Genomic DNA, 18,006 nt, shown 5'->3' with positions numbered 1-18,006 from the left:
ATCTGTTGGGAGGAGGAGAGGGTTGTCTGTGTACATGAGGCAGTTGTAACATTGCCTCAAGATTCCCAGATTCACCAGCTGGACCGGAGAGGAGATTGACAACTGACCTTTGGACATGCTACAATAATATTGGGAATTCCTTAATAATGGAAAACAAGGGCCAGTGGAGAGTGAGGGTGTAGTGCTTTTAATTTTTAGTGCTGACTTATATAATTGCTTTAGTGAGCAAGTGCCAGGTAACTTAAGTGCAATGTGTTACAGGTAACTTAAATGCAAAAACGACAAACAGCAACTTTCTTTCAAGTGAAACAAGGAAATAAGTACAGTAAGCAATGCAGATATCACTAGTGATCCACAGAAGCGCTGAGAAGCCGCGTATTAGGTGGAATTAGTGTTCCAGGGAAATAACAAGCAAACAAACAACAAGCATATAAACAAAGCTAGATTCAGCAGGCCTGGATCTAGTCTATGCTACAGCAAACAAGGTGTACCAATTTCAGTAAGATACAGTTCAAATATTCAGGCACTATAAACCTTTAACCAGAAATTCCCAGCTCAGAAGGGCAGATTCCAGCCTCTTCTCCCACAAGAGTGCAGTCCACGAACCTTCTTAATGTAAAATAACTGGACTGAAGCCCAAGTGCTTAAACCAGAACTAATACACTTTAAGAATAACAGACACTGGGCTCTCAATCAGCATTTCCCAACTTAGAAGGATGAAAGCTACCTGTCCTGCCACCACAGTGCATGCCACAAACCTTCCTAATGTAAAACAACTGGTCTGAAGCCCAAGTGCTTAATCCAAAAGACTTAGAATGATAGCTACACTTTAATCAAATTACTACCAAGCAGTAATAAATACAATTGAATACTTTAGAGAATGCCTGGATTAGTGCTCAAGTTACACAAACAAAGCTAGATCCAGCAGGCCCGAATCCAGTCTATGCCACAGCAAACAAGGCGCACCAACTTCAGTAAGAAGCAGTTCAGACATGCATGCAATAAGCCTTTAACCAGAAATTCCCAGCTCAGAAGGGCAGAGTCCAGCCTCTCCTCCCAGAAGAGTGCAGACCACGAACCCTCTTAATGTAAAATAACTGGCCTGAAAGCCCAAGTGCTTAAACCAGAATTAATACACTTTTAGAATAACAGACACTGAGCCCTCAATCAGCAGTTCCCAACCTAGAAGGATGTAAGCTACCTGTTCTGCCACTACAGTGCAGACCACAAACAATCTCAGTGCTAAACAACTGGTCCGAAGCCCAAGTGTTTAAACCAAAAGGCTTAGAATGAGTTACACCAAGCAGTAATAAATACAATTGAATACTTTTAAGATGATGCAAAAGTAAAATAAAGTAGGTAGAAACACAAGCACAGTAAAATCAGATGAATTTTTTTTTTTTTTTTTTTTCTGAACAAGTGCTGAGATCAAAGAAACAGATTTGAGTGCTGAAACTAGAAAACTGGCTAGTTATAAGAAAAAAAAAAACTAAGAAGGCTTCCCTCCAACACAGAAGGGCTTGGGGGCTCAGAAGCCTACAAACAGTCTATACCACTTAACAGGAAAGGCAGGAAACAAGCTTAAATGTGTTTTTTTTTCTGTTTCCCAGATGCTCTTCTTTGTACACAGTAGGAGTGCCTGAAATCAGAATATGATCTCACTGCACTCAGTTGAGTGAACAAATGAGATGGGCCCAGAAGGAGTATCCAAACACAAATTTACAAGAGGGGTGGGCAGTTTCAAGGCCACTAAGATTAACACCAAAACAAAAACAGGGTGGGTGGGACTAACTGAAGAGCAGAGTCAAAACTTCCAGTTCAGTTAATATTCCTGCCACAGTTAAAATCAATTTAAATACTGTATTTTTTTTTAAAAAAAGTGCAGATAAAGGTACTTAAATTCTCTTATACGTCCAGTTGAATACAGCAAGTTCTTAGCTGGCCAAAGCTGAGGTTTTTAAGCAGAAAATATTTCACACTGTACCACTTAAATAGGCAAGGACAGGAAATCAAAGAATGTGGCTACCCCCACACCTGTAATTACTAGCAAATAACAAAATTCAGCAAACACTGACTAACTTCCAGTTCAGTTAATATAACTGAAGAGCAGAGTCAAAACTTCCAGTTCAGTTAATATTCCTGCCACAGTTAAAATCAATTTAAATACTGTATTTTTTGAATAAAAAAGTGCAGATAAAGGTACTTAAATTCTCTTATATGTCCAGTTGAATACAGCAAGTTCTTAGCTGGCCAAAGCTGAGGTTTTTAAGCAGAAAATATTTCACACTGTACCACTTAAATAGGCAAGGAGAGGAAATCAAAGAATGTGGCTACCCCCACACCTGTAATTACTAGCAAATGACAAAATTCAGCTAACACTGACTAACTTCCAGTTCAGTTAATATAACTGAAGAGCAGAGTCAAAACTTCCAGTTCAGTTAATATTCCTGCCACAGTTAAAATCAATTTAAATACTGTATTTTTTTTTTAAAAAAGTGCAGATAAAGGTACTTAAATTCTCTTATACGTCCAGTTGAATACAGCAAGTTCTTAGCCGGCCAAAGCTGAGGTTTTTGCAAGGTAAAACAATGACATTCGATTCAGGGTGAAAGGCAAGTGAATCTACACACTGCATTAACAGCTGTTTGCATTTTAGAAGAGTAATATGCGGAGTACGTTATGTGTTGCCTCGCAATAAGACATTGTTCTGTTCGATTCTCAGCTAGAGCATCTTCTGTGTGGAGACATGCGTGAATGTGCGTACCTTCGTTGAAGGTTGTGTGTCAGGGCTGGCAACTCGGCACGTAAAAAATCTACTGCCAATTATTAGCTGACCGGAGTTCCGCTGTGGCGACCCCTAACCGGGAAAAGCCAAAAGACACAACAGCAGCAAATATGCAGAGTACAGTGTAGCAATATGCTTGAGATGATGGTGTAAGAGGATCATTTAATACAGGCTGTTATTTCTTCAGTAGTTCATCTTATTTTATTACGTCTTTACTTTTGTAAACATGGGTCAGGCTATGCTTTTCTCTTTTTATTACAGATATTTAAAGGATATTTTCTCATCTTTTTCCACTAAGAACTCACCTTTCCAAGTCAGCTCGTTTTAGTGAGGCAAGTGCAACTGTTCTATTGAGGCAACTGAATAAAAATGCTGCCCCTAATAATTAATTACTCATTGTTGGGCACCAAGCAGCTTTTAAACAAATATCCATATTTTTTACTAGATTTATTGGCATTGACACCAAATTCACTTAAAGGTCTTTCTACACATTTAACCTTAATGCTATGCATGAGACATTCACAATGCTTACCCGGAGCTGTGCGTTAATGCTGCAATGATGAGACTAAACACTATGTGGATGACTAGTGAAACAAGACTTAGCTGCAGGTACATATACCAGGTTATTTTCACTGACTACACTTTCTTCCCTCTCTTACTAGTGCAGCAATAAGACTTCAGAACCTCCCTTAACTTACAAATCACAGTTACAATTATTTTGTCTACTGCACTTCTAATGACATATAGGCTCATAGGTAGGTACTAGGCTATCGGCCAGAAGGCATACGTAAGCCTAGCCAACAAGGTTCCCTTGTTTACGCCACCCAAGAAAGTTATTTTCCTGTGCCACTGTCGAGCAGAGACACAGAAGTGATCCACGGGGTGTATTTCCTATTTCCCATCCACTCATCAAGATTTTTCTTGAAGAGTGCTAATGAAGAACTTTGCTTGACATAGATGGGTGGCCTGTTCCAGAGTATGTGAAGTCTCTGGGACAGGAATCTATCCCTCCAGCATTTCCTGTTTATTGTGGTGACAAGGTTTAGGACCCTAGAGCATGTAGCTCGGAGAGATTGGGATTTCTTTAGGTGTAGCATGTCCAACAGCTCTGGGTTTAACATAGCTTTATATGTTGGGCAGAGATCACCTTTGTGTAGGCGATATGCTACGGAGTAAAGCTGGAGTTTTTTTAAGACTGTCAGTGTAGGGCATCTGTTTGAGGCCAGCAATCCTGTTTGTGATGTACTTCTGTGGCCTTTCCAGCTGCTGCAGATATCTTGTGAGGTACATTCCAAAAGGGGCGTTGTATTCCATAATGGGTCTAATGAGTGTCGAATAGAGGGGAACAATGACCTCTTTTTTTCCTGGATGAGAACCCTTTTATGATGAGGTGTGCCATGTAGAAGGACTTCCTGACTACTGTGACGATGTGACTATCAAAGGACAGACTACTGTCCATCTGGGTCCCAAGGTCTCTTATCACACATTCGATGTTAAATAGACTGCTGTCTATGTAGTAGTTCATGGGTACAGGGATTTTACGAAAGGGGATGACAATACACTTTTTGGCATTGAGCTTGAGGCCATGGCTCTGACACCAGGCATCGGTCTCAGCAAGCCCCTTCTGTAGGATTTCCACATCATTTGGGGACTCGATTGTGGCTCCTAGTTTGCAGTCATCTGCGAACTTTGTTAGCCAGAGGCCTTCTCCGTTTGGTATCTACTTCTCTGAAGTACAGGCTAACAGGAGAGGTCCCAGGACTGAACCCTGTGGTACTCCACTTGTCACTGGTTTGAGGTCAGATTTGGAGTGTGCAACTTTTACAGTGTGGGTTCTGTCAGTGAGCCAGTTGGCAACCCATCTTGTGACATAGGGATTTATACCTAATTTAGCTAGAATTCCAGAATTGGGGATGGTGTCGAAAGCCTTGGTGAGGTCAAGATAGGCTGTGTGCACCACCTTACCCTCCTCTACAGCTTTGGTGACTGCCTCAAAGAAGTCGATCAGGTTCAGGGGGCATGATCTGCCTTTCACAAACCCGAACTGGGTGGGATCCAGAGTTTGGAGGTTACCAATGTCTTTGTTTACGAGTTCCATAATGATACGTTCCATGGCCTTAAATACCAGGCTCGTCAGGCTAATAGGGCGATAGTTCCCGGGATCAGTGGTGACTCCCCCTTTGTGGAGTAGGATAACTGTTGCTGTACGCCATTCAGTGGGCACAAAGCCTGATGTGAGGCTATGATTGAACATGGTGCTTAGGTGGGGGGGCCAGTTCGTTCTGAAATTCATGTAAAATGCAGCCTGGGATGTTGTCCGGTCCCATGGATGTTGTATTTTTGGCTTTAGAGAGTGCAGCTTTTACCTGCGTAGTGATTACAGGGATTATGCACTCTTCCTGTATAGATATGGGCCCTTTAGGGGGTGAGGGGAGTAAAGTTAGCACTGAACCCATCTGCCAGGATGTTGGCAATATCAGTTGGTTCTGTAATTTTCGTGCTATTGTGCTGAAACTCAGAGCACATCTGGGTGTTGCCACTGAGATTCTTGACAGCTATAGAATGCTTTGTGGTTGTCCTTAGAATCAGTGGCGATTTTGTTTTCGCAGCTTGCTTTGGAGGCTCTTATAAGGGATTTCAGCTTCTTACTGAGACTGACCAGGGAGCTCCCTCCACTCATGGGATTTTACTCTCTTTTGCAACAATTTCTTCCTTCTGTTGTACAGTTTGTTTGTGGCAGGGGACCACCAGATTGGCTTCCTTTTTTTGGAGGATAGCATCTTGGTTCTGTTTGGGATAGCACGATCCATGCACTCTAAGTGCTTATAGAGTGCAACTGTGTAGGATTCAGCAGTCGTAACTGTATTGTCTATCTGCATGGGTGTCATGAAGTTCACCACTTCTGTCTTAAGAAGCATGAAGTTGGCTTTGGAGAAATGTTTTACCGTGGTTTCCTTAAAGGGGGGTGGGGGCGGAATGTGGATATCAAGGGTGATTAGCTTATGGTCAGATCGGACCAACGAGGAGTTGACTTCAGGTGTGGATCACCGGTCACTTGTGTTGGTAATGGACTAGGTCTAGGATACTGTTGCCCCTGGTGGGGATGTGGATAAGTTGATCCAGGGCACTGGAGTCTATGAATTCCAGAAAGCATTGTGTGAAGGATTTGGTACACGAGTAGTTTTCCCAGTTAATGGTGGGGTAGTTGAAATCGCCCATTATTAGGGTGTTTGGTTGAACCCTAATATTTTTTCAGTACATCAAGAAAAGAGGACTGGGAATCCTGGGACATATTTTATACAATTACATATTTTAACTACTGTTTTAATCTCCTATTTTTGATTTTTTCACAGATCTTGACTTGTCAGCCACTCTATTACAATCAAGAGGATGCTTATTTTCTTTTTTGACCCCATAAATTATAAACAATAAAGACAAGAAAAATGTAAATCCAAGCATCTCTGAATGGTGCAAGAGACAGGTGTTCAAAGCTGCTATGTGAACTGTGGATACACATGGACAAACCTCACAGTTGTGCAACAAACCATCATTTGTACCTTCACAACTTTACTCTGAATTTTAGAATAAAACCATTAAAAGTTAAGAAATTAACATTTGGGGTTTACCATATAATACATATCATGCATTTTAAAATATTCAAAATGCAACTTTTAGCATTCAGTGGTGGAATACAATAAATTACACAGCGCACACATCATCTGGTATAAAGCAGCCTTCGTCCCCAAAACACACATGCTATGAAAATCCAAGTCTGCCTAAAAATGCAGTACTTGTGTTCATGCATCCCTAACAACTCTTCTGATACTGCAAACAATACACAGCTTGCTCTAGGATCTGTGTGTTCCACAGGGAATCATCAATTTTAATGGATATTTGCACTTGGCTACGCAGTCAACGCCACAATTTGTACAGTAGTGACAAGCATATGAGCCTCTGCTTATGTATGCTGCTTCTGGTGTCATACATAATATACATGCATTCATACTCACTTTAAATAAAGATTCATGTATATGTAACTTGGTCATCTCAAACAATCAAGTGATGCAATACAACATATGCTAGTTGGGAAACTTTGTATTAAAACAGGTTAGTAAACATAATGGTGCAACACTCCAGTATGGCTGCTCATTGTGTCAGCTATGTCCTCAGAAGGGGTCCTCAAAAATAATACAGATAATGCTAGCATGCCAGCATGTAAGCATACAGGCATAGCTTGGGATGGTGCGACTGCCCCAGGTGCAAGGTGTTAGGAGGCAGGATTTGCAGGTACCAATGTTGCAGGAGTGCAGTACTGACATTCAGAAATGAATCGATATTGCTGCACTTGCTGTCACGACTAAAACGTTGAAGTACTTTGTGTATGGCAACGTAATAGTAGCAAGCAGCTTGTCACCTAGCTTACTTACAAGCTCTGGGCATACTGGGTATGCAGGCTACAAGTGATGCAACAAAACATGAAAAGCTTACATTTAAATTATACAGCTCTAACAAGACACAGCTTATTTCAGAATGCTGTTGCATAATATGAAAAGCTTTTAAACTTGACGTTATAAAACAAGCACCAATAAAAGGAAAATACAGGCAAGTGCTGGAAGCATCACAAGCTACAGTATACAAGGTAAAAAAAAATACTGCAACAAAACACTAAGTTACAGTAACCAAAATACTTAGCCTCACAAGATGGCACTTATCTTGCAATGTTCATTGTGCTGCCTTGCAGGGGGTACTATACAATCTTCAATGAAGTAATACACACACACTCTTGCTGGCCACTTAACATCCACATAATTCCATCTGACTTATACAAACCCTGTAATTGTGACTCAAACACAAATCTCAGTGAACACACTACAATGTGGTCCTATACAGTACCAATCGACAACTGTACTTAAAAAGTCATATGCTTACTAACACAGCAGCACACACAAAAAATAAGTAACAGCATTAAAAACAAACTGCAACTCATACTAATTAAATGTCTTACATTTATGTGTCTACTTACATTAACGAATTATGTCCAGATGGTAGTGTCCATTTATGGTGGAAGCCTGAAAAGAAAATATCTGGTTACAATTATGTTGACACCATGCAAAGACAACCAGAATTAATACATACTTCTTAAAGCTGGAAAAGTATTAAAAATAAAATCATACAGCTCATCAGATAAATAGTAAGCACAAATTTGGTTATATACTTTGTTACACTTGTTAAAGTTGGCTACTTAAGTTAAAACAAACAGATCTGGTGGTCATACATAATCCTTCAGGAGGACAGGAAATCTGGTGGTCATATGTAATCCTGCAGGGGGACAGGAAATCTTGCTATTTCTTACTAGCCAAGTCTGGAGAACTACTAAACGATGCAACAGCCCTGAAGTGATTTAACACTCGAGTTAAAATCAACTGCTGTATATCATTATAACCTATAAATATACAGGATTATTAGCGGGTCGATAACTATAACCAGCTTATTTTCTGTTCCAGACAAGGATGCCGAGAAATACACCTCAATATCAATATGTTATAAAGTTTAATATAAAATATCCACACCAAATAAGCGCTTTCGCTTCACCCACGGAAACTTCATCAGAATGGTGTATTGTCACAAACAAACTGTTAAAACAATCAATCATTATTTTAAGTTTATTTGTGACAATACACTATTCTGATTAAGTTTCCGTGGGTGAAACAAAAGCGCTTATTTGGTGTTGATATTTTGGATTAAACTTTATAACACATTGGTTTGGCTTGGCTTTGTCTTTGCCTACCGGTGTATGGACCTTTACTGGCTTTCTTTTCTGCACTGCTGTGGAGTTTTGGCATTTGTATTACTTACAGCATTTCCTGTGGTTAAACACCTCAATATCAGTCAAATGGAGAATCTTGGCATCATGCCGAGAACACACAAAAGGGTATGATCAGACACACAATCATAATTCTTTCTAGTTCATGGATCTTTTATCTGTTCCATGAACTACCAGTTCCAGGGTAAAAATATCGACAAGTGTTTTGCTGGTTTTCAAAGCAGTAAAGCATTTAGCAAGTGCTGTCAGAAAGATAGTTAAGACATTCTGTTATGTAAGAAAAAGTCTGGGACACATTACTGGTACAGACAGCAGGCAGAAGCAAATCAGTTTTTTATTCTGCCACTGTAATTTTCTGGTCAGTACCAGTAGATTTAACTACCTAACACGATATCCAGTCTTAACAAGTGGTAAGCACCCCCTGCTTCAGTTGTTAAGATCAGGTCTCTGGTTGTAGAAGACCTTGTCTAATTTGTCTTTTTCCATGCACTACAAAATAAAAGTGAAAATGACATACAAGCCTCACAAGATTCTTTGCACTGCGAAGTGTGCCCTCTCCACTTCAGAAAAGCAGCACTAAAGACCTTTAAACCACGTCACCAACAAACAGAGGAAGAAGGAAGGATTTGTTGATGGGGGTAGACCTGTTCATCTAGATGTACATTACTAGGAGTCAGGATACTACAATATCCACTGTACCACAATCTCCACAAAAATGCTTCAGTGTTTTCGGAAAGTTGAACATATGGTCTCGACCACATGAAGTAAGTTTCAAAAACTTGATCATCTGACAAACCAATACATATATACACACACACACAAACACCCACCAACTCACACTGCAGAAACTTGGAGAAGAGCGAGAAAGTAAAAACAAAACACTCACCTTCTCAATCTACTCCAAGTCTAACCATCATTATAACAAAGCAGCAACTGTCCAGTGACAACATTCTGATCATCAATCAATTTGCCAAAAACAAAGTTTTTCCACTGATATAAGCCATTTTAGGCTCCTGACAAGTCTGCTAAGATCGACATTTTAACAATACAAACATGGAAGGTGATTCTCGCAAAAAGTAGAAAACAGTGCAATACTACCAACACAGGAAGACCAGAACAAATCTTAGTCCATCATTTTAAAAACCATGGTAGTAGGATTTTAACATTTGGTGTCGATTTTTTAGGCGAGTTTTTTTATATTTGCAGACAGATGGCAACAACTGATCATGAAGTGTACAAAAGCTGCTGGGGGCAACATCTGAATGACTAATTCAGCAATAACATGGTATCCGACTACCAAACACAAATTTCTGTTGCATCTCTATATAACCAAAAAAAAAAAAAAACAAAGTACAGGCATGGAAAGAAGTCCTGCATCTGCAGCCGCAGTGTCGCAAAGTAACAGAGTGTAGGTGGAGTAAAATGACACACACTCCCATGAACAAAGACATTCTTCTGAAGAATACTAGTTTGATAAGAGGACTTCACTTCAGCTTTATAGAGGACACACTCAATAAATTATAATGTTTATTATAAACAACAGTTTCATATTTAAAACATGCTGTAGGTAAGATAGTAAAACAGTGTACATGCCTACAGCAGCGATTAAATGCAATGTAGGGGATTACGGCCAGGTCTCTGATCATAATCCAGCCTGTTATATGTTCAAGACATGGAAGTCAAGAAATTCACCTCAAGTGGAAAATCCAGAACACAAAGTAGTTATGATCAGAAACAGATATGAATATAATTACTTGGAATGTGTGCAGCCACACTGCTAATGGGCAGAAGCAAAATATCTGTCTGAAGAATGAACAGCTTTAAAAACTGTCAAGGCATCCAACTCTTATTATACTCTGTGTGTGCGTGTGTGTGTGTGTGTGTGTGTGTGTGAGAGAGAGACACACACACAATGGAGTGTCTGTGGAAATGTTTCTGATTATGCTTTGTGGTGGCTGCTGTTATGCTGTAGCATGAGATTAGAGCTTTAAGGCACCAGATTTCATGAAGGTGCTTTAAAAAGGCATTATTTCTGCCAAATCTGGACTGTAATTACCCATGTCATTTTGGGACTACAGTCCCTCCTCATTCACTTGCACAGCTCTATGCGCCTACTATGAAAGGCTACCACATTCCTGGCCTGGAGAGCCAAATGCACTCCCCAGTGTTGTCATCCCTCCTATGATGCAGTGTGGCATATGATGGCCCTCTTTTGCCACACATATTACAGCCCATACACGAATCAAATGGGGTTAACCTCACTCATAGTCAGGTTTATCTCAATATGCTAATAAAACTGGCAGCATGAATGCATTTTAACAATACAGATGCACTTTGATAGCAAAGCCTGCCGGTTTAATGGCACTTGACATTGTGGGAATCTAAGATGCATGTTAGCATAAGATTATACACAAAATTTTGATATGCACCTACAAGTACTTGGGAAGGAAGCCACGACAGCCATCAAAGTTTGTTCCAGTAATTAACACAAACAAACGCATATGTACATACACTGTACTGACATATGTGAGCACGCACACCCAAAAAAAAAAAAAATTATATATATATATATATTTTGCATTTCTTCCTCCCTTCCAGAAGGTAAATTAAGAATGTACAAAACATTCAAATCCCCCATTCCTGCCACAATGTTGGTGGGTGATTATACACCCAACCCCCCTTCCCTACAGCCATAACTGAAAGACCCTCTCTCTTTCATGGAATGTGGACCTAAAAGCCAATCAGGAAGGTCACGATGAAACAGACGTCTTTAGCAAGCTTGCTTCCACAAATGCAACAGAACAGTGCCACCATCATTTCAGGCAAGCTGAGCATGTACACTGTTCCTTTTCACTCATCTTGAGAATGAAAGCAAGGTCAGACTGGATCAACGAGCACTTCACACCTGCTGCTTTCCCCTAAAAGCAGCTGCACTTAAATCATCACTCCAGAAAACTGATACATAAAGTAAAGATTAAATTCCCTCCTACCCCCCAGAAAACAGAGCTGCTCTCTAGGTGGTCAAGACTTTTCTTCAGCCTTGTAACAAACCTTGCTCTTAGCATCCCCAAGACGGCAGTATCCTGTCCCCTGCCTATTCACTGCCTTGAATATAGGGCAAGAACTTTGTCTCTAATCCTGAATGCAGTTATTCTACATATTGTGAGCACTCCCCAAGCACATGGCATGCAATATCAAAGCAGGAAGTACAAATAACTTTCCATATACTTATATTTACTGACCAAGAATGTTCTCCTGGGAAATCCTCATTTTTAATGAAGTCCTAGGAAGGAAGGCAGCAGAAAAGTACCACAGTCTAGAATGTGATTCTTTATAGTGTGAAATGAAAAAACAATACGCCCCTGTGAATATCTGTCAGTACCTGACTGCTGAAAGCCCCAGGGTCTCTATACATTTACTGTACTGTTACAATGAGAATAGATTTAAGAAAAACATTTTATTTTATCCATAGTTCTTCAGAATCAAATTTTTTGTTTACTTTTGTCTAGTATACGCTATAGTGCCCAAGACTCTCTATAGTTATGGACCAAGTACTTCTGTGTTAGTAACATGCATATGTAGCAAAGCTACTGTGTGTGTGTGTGTGTGTGTGTGTGTGTGTGTGTGTGTGTGTGTGTGTGTGTGTGTGTGCCCGCATGCGTGTGTGTGTTTAATACCACTTAAGCATAAACTCTCTCAAACATCCACAGTTTTGCAGAATGTCTAGAATTTTGCCTCATAATCTTGGTCTACTCCTCGTGAATGGGCGTACCTTCGTTGAAGGTTGTGCATCAGGGCTGGTAACTCGGCACGTAAAAATCAACTACCACTCATTAGCGGACCGGAGTTCCACTGTGGCAACCCCTAACCGGGAAAAGCCGAAAGACACAACAACAAAATTCTTGGTCTACTCCTCATAAAATGTGTGGTTTTCTGGCAAATCACTAAGGACTGGAGTCACTAAACAAATATTGACGTTTCAAACTTCGTATCTTTCAGAAAGTGCAAGCTAATGCAAACCCTGTTTTCCTAGCAACTTTCTAAGTTTATAAGAGCAGTACTTAAAACCTGCCCCTGACTTTGCCCATTTAACCCCCCCCCCCCCATCATTTTTGGATTGGTCTAGAATTCTTCAGCAAAGAAACAGAGGCACAACGTGACCACACTAGCACATTAGTATCTAGTTACAGTATTTTAAACTTTTTAAAAGGGGAGTAATGCCCCTCCCATCATATCCACCTCCTATGAATACCACTGCATGCTGGCTGGTGGGGATAAAGAAGTGCTAGTCCCCAGTACTCAGAGTAACAGAAAATAGTCCAAGTAGAACCTGGCCAGCGAAGCTACACCTCTGGCATATGAAATGACCATTCAAGTTTGTCCCTCTGGCCACTTTCTGACCAAATAAGAGGACCACTACTCCGTTGTGCCTGACTGAACAAAGGACTTTCAATGTGTTACTAGTGCCGTGTTACAAGTGCAGTTTTAAGTTTTTGCGTAACCATTTATAACATGCACAAATTTACTCTGAATTGATGCTTACTCCTGGCTATGCAAGCTGTACCAGATATGTCTATGGGTGTTTTGGATTATGAAGACATTTGAGTGAGCTTCCTTAAAATCAAAGTGTGTCTTTTCAAGAGTACCTTTACTATACCTTGGTAAGGATTTAGAAGTACTCAGTCAGCATCACCTGTATGGACTACATGTTAACTTCTTGGTTTAGGCGCTTGGTGTGCAGATCTAATTCTACCAGCTTTGTGAACAGTATGCTTCAAGTCCAAATGAGCAAGTGGGTATTTTTCAGGTCAGTTCTACAACACTTCAGATACATTTGTGCTTAAAAGCATATCTGCTGGTTTGACATTTAACCCCCATGTTTTTGTGCCTCAGGTGGTGATGCTCAGATGCTATGACTTGTGTGCGACTATTCGACTGTGTGACTCACTCTATGTCTCACTCTGGGTGTGTAATTAAATGGATGCTCTCCCATAAGCACACCAATAATTTTGTATTTACCTAGACTTCAATAGTGCAGCAAAGCTATTGTGATGCTTTGTATGTAATTTTTTTTTTTTTTTTTATGCGTCTTTTACAATGCTTCAGCAAACAAAGCAGCTGCCCTGGGAGCAAGCTATTTTTGGGGTGCAGTTAGCAATGATAAATGGGCAGAAGAGCAAAATTAGCACTGCCCATACTTATTCAGTACAAACGCAGAACGAATGAATCTTCTTCTTCTTTCGGCTTTTCCCGGTTAGGGGTCGCCACAGCAGATCACCTGTTCGCTCATGATTGGCAGTGGAGTTTTACAGTATCGAGTTGCCAGCCCGGCGCCCAACCTTCCACAGAAGGCACACACACACTCACACCTAGGGCCAATTCAGTGTGTCCAATCCACCTGCAGCATGTCTTTGGGATGTGGGAGGAAACCGGAGCACCCGGAGGAAACCCACGCGACCACAGGGAGGACATGCAGACTCTGCACAGAAGGCACCCCAGCCGAGGATCGAACCAGAGAACCCCTTGCTGTGAGGCGACAATGCTAACCACTGCACCACCGTGGCCGCCCTGAATGAATGAATGAATGAATGCCAGTAATGTAAAGTGAGCTGTAGCAATGGATTTATTTTTGCTCCTGAAGTTCAGTTAGGGAGGAGTGCATATATGTGGGCTCTGCCCAAGGCAGGGTACACTAATTAATTTACCTAGCCACTGCTCTGTTTTGTCTGTAATTGGCTCTCTGCTTAATGCAAGAAAGAAAAACTTTGTATTGCAATCCAGAAATGCAGTGCAACACTGAACTTTGATTTAAAAAAAAATGAAATTGCATTTTTCACAGAATGAAATCTCTGAATTTTTCCCATGATTTTTAAAAGGCACAGTCCCCGGGTGTTCTAAATTCAGCCTGAGCTCTTTTCTTGGGAGCGTCACACCCACTGTGTTTACACAGTCATCGATTACACCCCAAATCACCTTATGATCCAGTCATAATCTTCTTTTAATTCCTGTATGGAACTCTAAACAATTGCACTTGGCTTCTAATAACTTTTACTATAGTCATATTTAGAAATCTTGTGAAAGAAAGGTGAGGTCTTTCATTATGTGAAGATGAGGTAAATACATTTACTTTGTGCTGCATTTTTTAAATACCTTGAACAAATTGCTATATATACCTTGTTTGGATTTGCTGCCTTATGTGAGGAGACATCTGAGCAGTATGAGTTACTGATGAAGATGAAACAATTCTGTCATGTAATTTTTCATCACTTACACTAGGAAAGTTGAAACACCAATGATATTATGTTGTCAGAAAGGGGGACTCAATAACTCAAAAGTTACTGCGTTGGCTTCTGGCATTTTGCAATTGCTGATGAGTGACTGTTAGAACCATTTATTTCACTCGAATACTTTCTGCAGCACTACTGAAAGTCAGGTCACAGAATATTTGAAACACTTAAGGTCTTCACTGCAGAAACAACTGCAGATAAAATGCACAGGCTCAATGACTCAAGAGGTATTAGCTGGTTGGGAGTACAGCAGCAATCTGAGGTGAACTTTGCCAGAAAGTGGTCACTTACACTTGTTCTATGCATCCCTCAATGAAAGCTGCAGCATGCTCAGAAAGCACTCTACAACACGTAAAACAGAAAGGACCAAAGCAAACACATACTGGGATCGTCCCCTTACAGCTGTAATATCTAAATTAAACAAAATTTGGGGCAAAATAGTAGTATACATAAAATAAAGCTTAATCTATGCCCGAATTACAAAACATTATAATTAAATACTACAGACACATTGCTAATAAGTTATAAAATCAAAGTACAAATGGGTTACTGGAAATGTTTGTTACTACAAATTCTGTGTGTTCATACATTTGTCGTTATTTTGACATGCTAATTTTAGAATTGGATAAAATGAATCATCCTCACCAACAGTTGGCCTAACATCTTTACGTGCGTGTTAGGCAAAACAGCATTTAAAACTATCATGCTACTGTTACCTCCCATTTTACCCATAATAGGCTCATAGGTAAATACTAGGCAATCAGTCTGCAGGTTGTTACAAGCCTGGCCAATAACCAGACAGTGACCAGACGCTAGAATCAAACACTGTACCTTGCGTCTCTGATGTGAAGGCCTTTACCATTATGCCAAGCCCCACAAGGTTCTTTGCACTGCAAAGTGTGACCTCTCCACATCAGAAAAGCAGCACTAAAAGACCTTTCGACCACGTCACCACAAGTAAAGAGGAAGAAGGGAGGATTTGTTGACTAGGATGGACCTGTTCATCTAGATGTAATGTTACGGTAAGCACACAACTTTTCTATCCAATAAGAAACTTATCCTCGTGAGGGATCACCTTCATAGGGTCATAACTAAGGAAACCGTGGCCTCAAAACAAGACCAGGCTCTTGAGATCACCAACAGCTTATAAAACACACTGAACATATTCAATGAAGCTCACACAATTGCTCTACAATTACTTTATAAGGATCCATTCTCGACTTGAAATGTAGCCACTGCCCTGCTAAAATGAGCTCTAGACACCAAAGAGAAAAGTTTTACTTTTACTGTACTGTTCATATGGGAATTCAAAACAATCTGTCAGCCATTTAAATAAAGTACCTTCACATCTCAAATTATTGTTAGAAGAATTAAACATTTGTGAATCGTTCCTTAATGATCTGGTTCAGTACACACAACATCTGAGCGGAGGGTGAATAACCCTACAATACAGTAACTATTTGCCTGTATCTAAATGATTTGAAAAAACTAAACGCAAGTTGTTAAACCAAATGAGAAAGTAACATCCATTAGAAAGTGCGCTTTCCATGGCGAACACTTCAATTCTGTAGCACCGAATGCGTGATAAGAGACCTTGGGACCCAGGTGGACAGTAGTCTCTCCTTTGATAGCCACATCGCCACAGTAGTCAGGAAGTCCTTCTACGTGGCACACCTCATCATAAAAGGGTTCTCAACCATCGTTCCCCTCTACTCGACACTCATTAGAGCCATTATGCAGTACAATGCCCCTTTTGGAATGTACCTCAACAAGACATCTGCAGCAGCTGGAAAGGCCACAGAAGTACCTCACAAAGAGGATTACTGGCCTCAAACAAATGCCCTACACTGACCGCCTCAAAAAACTCCAGCTTTACTCTGTAGCATATCGCCTACTCAGAGGTGATCTCTGCCTAACATATAAAGCTGTGTCAAACCCAGAGCTGTTGGACATGCTACACCTAAAGAAATCCCAATCCCTCCAAGCTACATGCTCTAGGGACCTAAACCTTGTCACCACAATAAACAGGACACGCTGGAGGGATAGATTCCTGTCCCAGAGACTTCCTATACTCTAGAACAAGCTACCCATCTATGTCAAGCAAAGTTCTTCATTGGCACTCCAAGAAAAATCTTAATGAGTGGATGGGAAATAGGAAATACACCCCAGGGATCACGTTTGTGTCTCTGCTGGACAGTGGCACAGGAAAATAACGTTCTTGGGTGGCGTAAGCTATGGTACCTTGCTGGCTAGGCTTACGTAGGCCCTTGGGCCGATAGCCTAGTACCTACCTATGAACCTGCTGCTTAAAAATGAGGAAACGTCAATTTCTCTCAAAAAAAAAAAAAAGTACAAATCCTATGAAGGAACAGGATCCTTAGGAGGTTAAGCAAGGAAAGTACCTCTCAAACAGGCATTCCATACTCAAAAAAATGCTAACCCCAAAGAGTCAGAACTTGATAAAAACATGAAATGGCAGACAAGTGCATCTTAAAGAAGGAACTTAATCCTGTGTCAAACACCTGAGAAAACCAGTCTAAACACTTCTAAAACTGTAGCTGTAAAATGGCATAAAAACATCTGAAGTGGCCCATACTGCAAGATATGGTCCACTTACTCTTGTGCATGCTTTCAGTATTACTCCTCTGAGTAGAGGAGAATATTTAGACTATGCTCTTGTGGAATGGAGAATGCCTGGCCATTTTCTGGAACTGAAGAAATTATGTGGTTAGACAAAGGAAATGTACAGTTAAGAGGATTTCTTGAAAAAAACTGGTAAGGGAAGGATCTGAACAGCTTTAGATGTAGAGGTGTTTTTTCCAGATAAGGCCTGTGCGGTGGAGGTGTTTTTTTTCCCAGAAGATACGGCCTGTGCAGTGGAAATATACTTTCAATGCCAAAAATGAAGTTGACTTTGGATTTATTCTGCTGTCTACACAAATTAAGACTAAAGGGGGATTACAGAAAGTGTAAAGGAGTGCTGGGGGCCACGTCTGGGTGACAGCATCTTTAGAATATTTTCTGCAAAAGAACAACGACTGAAAAGTTGTTGCACTTGGTGACCGTTGGCGATGCAAAATACATCACAGCAAGTCTTCCCCCTGTAAAGG

The 18,006-nt window shown here is 40.5% G+C and overlaps 1 protein-coding gene across 2 annotated transcripts in view; it reads right to left on the bottom strand.

The window, feature by feature from the left end:
- Positions 1-18,006, bottom strand: part of BAHD1 (bromo adjacent homology domain containing 1) — a 790,414-nt gene that overhangs the window by 484,519 nt on the left and 287,889 nt on the right. For both annotated transcript variants that reach the window (XM_044074179.1, XM_044074177.1), the window contains exon 2: positions 7,809-7,854. The gene's annotated coding sequence lies outside the window, so the exon portion shown is untranslated. The remainder of the gene's footprint in view (positions 1-7,808; positions 7,855-18,006) is intronic.

This window comes from Protopterus annectens, chromosome 6.part0 (genome assembly GCF_019279795.1).
Source record: "Protopterus annectens isolate FY-2018-M chromosome 6.part0, PAN1.0, whole genome shotgun sequence".
Lineage (NCBI taxonomy): Eukaryota > Metazoa > Chordata > Ceratodontiformes > Protopteridae > Protopterus > Protopterus annectens.
Note: the sequence above shows the minus strand (reverse complement) of the source record. Positions and strands in the feature narration are given on the sequence as shown.